Source organism: Capsicum annuum, chromosome 10 (assembly GCF_002878395.1).
Source record: "Capsicum annuum cultivar UCD-10X-F1 chromosome 10, UCD10Xv1.1, whole genome shotgun sequence".
Lineage (NCBI taxonomy): Eukaryota > Viridiplantae > Streptophyta > Magnoliopsida > Solanales > Solanaceae > Capsicum > Capsicum annuum.
In genome coordinates, this window is record NC_061120.1 from 195,065,183 (window position 1) to 195,072,470 (window position 7,288).

A 7,288-nucleotide genomic window follows, 5' to 3' on the forward strand; every position below is an offset into this window, starting at 1 on the left:
TAATTGAACTTATTAATTCATATTTTATTTTAGCAATCAATTTAGTTATTACTAATAATGACTTAATGTGAATCAATAGATGACTAACATGTTACTACAGATGAGTAATCTATTGGAAATGATCAAACAAATAAAAACACCTATTGAAAATGACCAAACAGATATAGACATCTGTTGCAACAAATGACTCACTTATTGCAACAACTAATTCATCTATTGAAAATTATCAAACAGATGACTAAGTTGTTGCAACATATGACTCATCTGTTGAAAATTACTAAATAGACAAAATATGTGTTGAAAAGCAATTTAAAATTCTAAATCTCCAATATTTTTTAGGAGAACTCAAACATTTTCCCCCTTGTCTAAGGTTTTGTCTTCAATTTTAGTTAAATCAATTTAATTATTATTAATAATTACCTAATTTGAATCAACAAATGACTAACTTATTACAAGCATTTATTGCAACAGATGACTAACTTGTTGCAACAAATAGGTGATCTGTTGGAAAATAATGAAAATACTAGGGAACTCAAACATTTTTAGGAGAACTCAAATGTTTGTCCCATTGTCTTAAAGACTTGTCTTTAATTTTATCTAAATCAATTTAGTTATTACTAATAATTGCTTAATTTAAATCAACAGATGACTAATATATTGCAACAGATGATTCATCTGTTGGAAATTATCAAACAGATAGAAAATCTGTCATAATAGATGGGTTATCCATTAGATAGCAATTAAAATACTGGGGAACTTAAATGTTTTTTAGGAGAACTCAAACATTTGTCCCCTCGATCCTTTTGCATTTGATGTATGATACACTATTTTTGTCTTCTTTACCTGTTTCATGAATTTTTTTATGTGTTTCACTTATTCGTTGTGCCCTTGTTGAAATTTTTAGAATCTTTTTAGGTCAAATTTTGTTCGATATTACTTGGACATTACTTAATAGGTGATTTTGTAAGTATAATTATGGTTTTTGTTGAATTTTTTATTTGGTATATTTGCTACTACTACAATGGATAGAACCTGCGACATGAATCCATATATGAGTGATTTATTGCAACAAGTGAGTAATCTGTTGCAACATCTAACTAATTTGTTGCAACAGATGACCCATATGTTGGATTCATGTTACAACACTATAATACAAATCCAACAAATGAGTAATCTGTTGTAACAGATGAGTAATCTGTTGCAACAGATTAGTCATATATGTTGCAACAGATTAGTCAATATGTTGCAATAGATTACTCATCTGTGCAACAGATTACTTATCTGTTAGATTTACGTTACATGTTTTATCTACTGTTGAAAAAACAGCGGTAGGAGATACACTCAGATGAGAAATTCAACTAAAAATTATAATTTTACTTACTGAAATCACCTATAAGTAATTCCCAAGTGATATACAAATAAAATTTGATCAAGTAGCAATAGTAATGGTAACAACAATGTTCAACAACAAGAAGATGATGATGATGAACAAGAAAAGATGATAATGAAGAATAAGATGATGATAATGAAAAGGAAGATGATGAATAAAGCAACAACAACAATGAACAACAAAAATCACGAAGAGAGAGAAAACTCCAAAAATGAGAAGAGAGAGAAATATGCCTTCCCCCCCTCCATTTTTAGTTATATTAGGTTTTACATTAGATCAAAGTGTAAATTAAAAAGCTTGTGGGTTATTTTCAAACTTTTCTTACTTTCTTAATCCTTAATAAAGTAATTGTCACCTCCACTCAATTATTAAGACTAGTGTCACCCATACTTTATTTAAAACTCTTTTGTCACCTAGAGTCCAAAACCCCCACTAATTCTCTAGATATAGAGAGTTGTTATTCATCCCTCTATTTTATTTTTTGATTATAATATTAATATTTATATTATACTACTAATAACATTTATAATTTAACATATTAAAAATTATATTTGATTAATTATGTCCCTAATATTCATAATTATTTTTTAATATAATATTTTATGATATTAATTATAATTTTTATAAATTAATTTTCGTCTATATTATATTTATTTAAGATATAAGTTAGTTTTATCATCATTCATAATTGTATAGCTGCTGCAAGATTTAAAATGAAACGCGAGAAATAAAATAGTATACGAAACATTTGATACATGATGAAATAGTTAAAAATATTCATTTTGAACTTTGTAATACATTAATAAAGCATTTACGGGAGTAACGTTATAATCTTGAAAGCTGAATTTTTATGTACAAATTAATAAAGTTTATCATGATGTAATATTTATTTAATTATAATTAATCAATTTTATTTTATTTGTATTATTCATTAATATGTATAATACATAATTTTTGCTTACAATTTATGTTGTCTGAAAATTTGGGGTAAATATAATTTGAAGAAAAAAAAAGGATAAAATAAAGTGTGATTGGAGATGATCTAAGTTATTTTGTGATTTATCCCAATCACGTATAAATAAGGTTATTCTAAATCTAATTTCGAAATCAATTATTGCTTATCACTCGTAATGAGATCGTAATCTCTTGTTATTCAGATAACATATGTGTGTGCATTCTTCGAATATCTAATATTTTGGAGTCATACAGTTATTCTTCCGTATATTATGTATTACTATTCATTTCACATTATTTTGTTGTTACTGTTGTTGTTATATTATTTTTTTTTTTTTGAATTATTCCGGTATGTTTTATTTTAAATTGAAGATATATTGAAAACAACTCTCTACATCTTTACAAAATAAAGATAATTTTTTTGTATATTATGTCTTTTTCAAACCTCATTTATAGAATATCACTTTATGATTGTTATTGTGATCAAAATATCAATAGGATTGTTGAGTGTTAATGAAAAGGCTAAAATAGGCAAATGCAACCCTTAACTTGGTAATTTAGAGTAAATATTTTTTTTTTTGTTAAAAATAGTGTATTATTGGTATTTTGGATTTTTTGTCCTATGAAGAAATCCTGGTGAGGATTTTGGATCGACAAGTTCGTTGGTTGTGAACGAAAGATGTGGCTTCGGCGGAGTAACTATGGCGAAACCAAAAGTCCGAGGAAGCTATGGGAAGCCGAGAAGGACCTGAAGTCCAAATATTCGTTCCTACTTTCGATACCGAAAAATCGTGCTTGAGGTATGTGTTGTTCTTGATATCTTGTTTTCTATCCTTGTTGATGATGGATTGTGACTTCTTTTTCCATCGAACTATCAGAAATGACTCATTTATGCCATCAGTTAAAAGTTTGACTCGTTTATGCCATTGCTGTTACAAAACAGGTTCATCCATGTCATTACTTGTTAACAGTGATTTATCAAAAATAGTTTTATCACGTGTCGTCTTACTAGATGTCCACATCTTTAATTAAAACAAAGTGAAAAGGCTCAAATATACCATCGAAGTATCAGAAATGTTATGCCATCCTTTACAAGTTTGGCTCATTTATGCCATCGACGTTGTAAAACAGGTCTAGTATTTGTTAAGGCAGTTTTTCAAAAGACATAATACATAAATAGGACCTTTCACTTGACATCAAATTATAACTATGACCTTTATCTTTGTCACTGTACAAGTAGACCCTTTAACTATACAAAAGCTGAAATAAAAAATACTTCAATCTTGCAACATATATGCGTGAAACTTAATTGCTCCTAGGTGGACTAGTACTCCAACCTAATGTTGCTACCTAGTTAAAATGATACACGCAGATTTTAGATATTAACTTTGCCAGTGTACAAGTAGGCCCCTTAACTATACAAAAGTTGAACAAAAAAAATACTTCAATCTTGCAACACATATGTGTAAAAATTGCTCCTACGTAGACTAGAACTCCAACCAAATGCTGCCACCTAATTAAAAAGATATACACAAACTCTAGATGTTGAAAAAAAACTTAATATACCACCATCACAAATACATGTACTTTTTAGATTTTTTCTTTAAAAAAATAAAAAAAATTCGTTAAAGGTTGCCTTCATTAAAATAACATTCAAGTCCAATGAAAATTAAAAGGTTCATTTAGAAGATGTGAAATCCGATGAAAATCCTACAAAATTTCCATCTCTTATTCCCTTTTAATTAAGGAAAGATTATTGAAATTCTAACGGATGGAATATAGGAGCTATTTCTGATAGTCCGATGACATGTTTGAGCCTTTTTTCATAATTAATTAATGATGTGGACCTCTAGTAAGACGACACATGGCAAAGCTATTTTTGAAAAAACACTGTTCACAAGTAATGACATAGATGAACCTATTTTGTAACAGCGATGACATAAATGAGCCAACTTTTAACAGATGGCATAAATGAGCCATTTCTAATAGTTCGATGGCATATTTAAACCTTTTTCCTTTATAGAATATCACTTTATGATTGTTATTGTGATCAAAATATCAAAAGGATTGTTGAGTGTTAGTGAAAAGACTAAAATAGGCAAATGCAACCCTTAACTTGGTAATTTAGAATATTATTTTTTGTTAAAAGTGGTGTATTGTTTGTATTTCAGATTCTTTGTCCTATGAGGAGTTCTCGTGAGGATCTTGGATCGGCAAGTTCGTCAGTTGCGAATGAAAGACGTGGCTTTGGTGAAGGTTCTATGGCGAAACCAAAAGTCCAAGGAAGCTACTTGGGAAGCCGAGGAGGACATGAAGTCCAAGTATTCGTTCCTATTTCCAATACCAAAAAATTGTGCTTGAGGTATGTGTTGTTCTTAATATCTTGTTTTCTATCTTTGTTGATGATGGATTGTGAATTACTTGGTATTTTTTTTTTTCTTAAAGGTAAGAGTATGGATTATTCGAGGACGAATCGTCCTAAAAGGGGGGAAGGAAGACTGAAACACCCTGAACTTTGGTCCTTGTAAAAATTTCTTGATTTTTAAACATTCTGATCATCATACAACTCACACCATTACCGTATGGTGTGGTTACGGGTCTACGGACCTTAGTCATATATTGGGCAGTGTGATATTGGCCATGTTCTGTTTTAGATACGAGAAGACTTCATACGAGTCGTATGTTCAAGTGATGAGGGGTAGGGTTTAAATCGTATGTTGTCCAGTGTCTAGCCTTTGATATTATGCCTAGGGTACGAGTCATACCATACTAGTCGTGTGGTGATGATATGAGTTAGGAAAATGAGTCGTATGTTGACAGACTATAGTGTTAAACTTTTTGATCAAGTGATGAGTTGAGGGTACTACTGGTATGATGTGGTTACGAGTTGAGGGGTCCAATCATACCCAACTACGTTCTTTTTACAACTTTTAAGCTAAGGGTATTTTAGATATTTTCCACCTCAAGCCCTTAAGACCCCATGTCTTATAACACTATCTGGTCCCTCATTCTATACTTTAGAAGATTAAAAACATTCTCTAAACACTCTCTAAAAACATCTCAAGAAGATTGGGCTAGGGTTTCTTCAAGGTGGTCATCTAGAGGCTAAGGATTAAAATCTCTCAGTGAATCTTCGTAACTTAGGCATGTGACTCTTCCTTAATTGTTAGTTTACAAAAATCATTTGTTTTAAACATTGTTCATGGTTTATTAATGGTGATTTGAAAACCATGGTTGAGGGTTTGAATGCATAATATTAAGTGTTGTTTTCTTATGTTTCCAATTATGATTATATATGTTTTGATAATGGTTTTGCACATGTGGGTGTATGAGAATTGTGGTTTAATAAAGTGGGTCATGGTTAACCCTAATCGATGGCTTGTGTCTTGAATGGTGGTTTGATAGTGGTATGCCCTCAACCTGTTTGTGAAAATGTCAACGGAAAGAATCTTGTCACATATGAATTGTGTTTTAAACTATGGAATTTTCCTCTGAATGTTGATGATTGGTAAATGGATTATGAAGATCTTGATGACCATAAATTGATTTGAGTTATAACCTTGGTGGTTTAGTTGGCTAAATTGGTTTGAGTCCCTAAATGTTGAATTGAATTGAGGCCTTTGTTTAGATAATGAGTTCGAGTCCTAAAGTTGACTAGTAATGAGTATGACATGTTGTACGCTTGCAAGTGGGGTTGGTATGACGATATCAACGGGATACCTTTGGTAAGTAATTGGATTAATAGTTGTGTATATTTGTAGAGAATGTTTTAATTGGACTTTAAAGCGGGATATATAGTCGAGCCGTGAAAGTGGAGTCCAAAGAACTAGCACTGGAAACCGCACTAGTCGGTGCAGGTTTCTATATGATTGGGAGGTTCGGGTCTCCTGATTGAATATATAAATGGGAGGTTTGACTCCCCCATATTGTATACATTGGTTCTTAAGTCACCTTGACCATGTGGGAGGTTTGAGTCCCCCATAAAGGCATATATGGATATGGTTATTCTGTAGTTCGTGCGGTTACATGTACGGGGGCCCTTCCAGGTAAGGGAGAGTTGGACCCATATAGCCCATGGGTGACTTGTTATATGATGGTTATTCTACACAACGTAGGTTAAGGTTTTAAAAGTTCATGCTAAGCCTTGTTCCCTATCCCGACACTATATATATACATATATATGTATATATATGTGTATGTATTCATGTGATTACATATGATGATTTGACTTGGTTTTGAATGATGATATTATTTTATTCTTCTATCCCTGAGTTACATGCTAATGCTCTAATCGCAAACTGTCTTCAAATATTGTATCCCCACGCGATGCAGGTCTCAAAACTTTTTCTAATTTTTCTGTGCAGTGATCAGGTGCTTGAGTGGTTCGTGAATTAACTGTGAAGTAGTGAGCTTCCATATTTCGGAAGGCTTTATTTCATAGTCTTTGTATTCTATGTCTCTACTTGTTTAGACTTTAGTTTTGGCTATTGTCGGAGGCATGTCCCGATATTTTATTGACTTTAAATTTGTAGAGGCTTTGTTGGCCTACTGTGGACTTGGGTGTGTGGTTTTGGTGGATTGGTTTAGACATTTCATGAGGAATGATTAGTCTTATTTTGCACTATCTTATTATATGTTCAGGGTTCATATGACCCTTGAGGTTGTTGAGCTGACTAGGTTAGGTAAAGGGGGTGATCTCTGGTCCACGTGGGACTTGAGATACCCATCACGTCCTGGGCCTGGTTTGGTTCATGACAAAGTTGATATCAGAGCTTATGTTCATGGTCGATTGGGTGTCCACAAAGCCGTGTCAAGTAGAATCTCTTTTATGGGTGTGTAGCGCACCACACTTATAAGAGAGAGTCTATGAGACATTTAGGAATGTTTCTCTTCTTGTTGTCTTAATATCGAGCTATAGAGTCTATGGTCTTAGATTCTTCTATT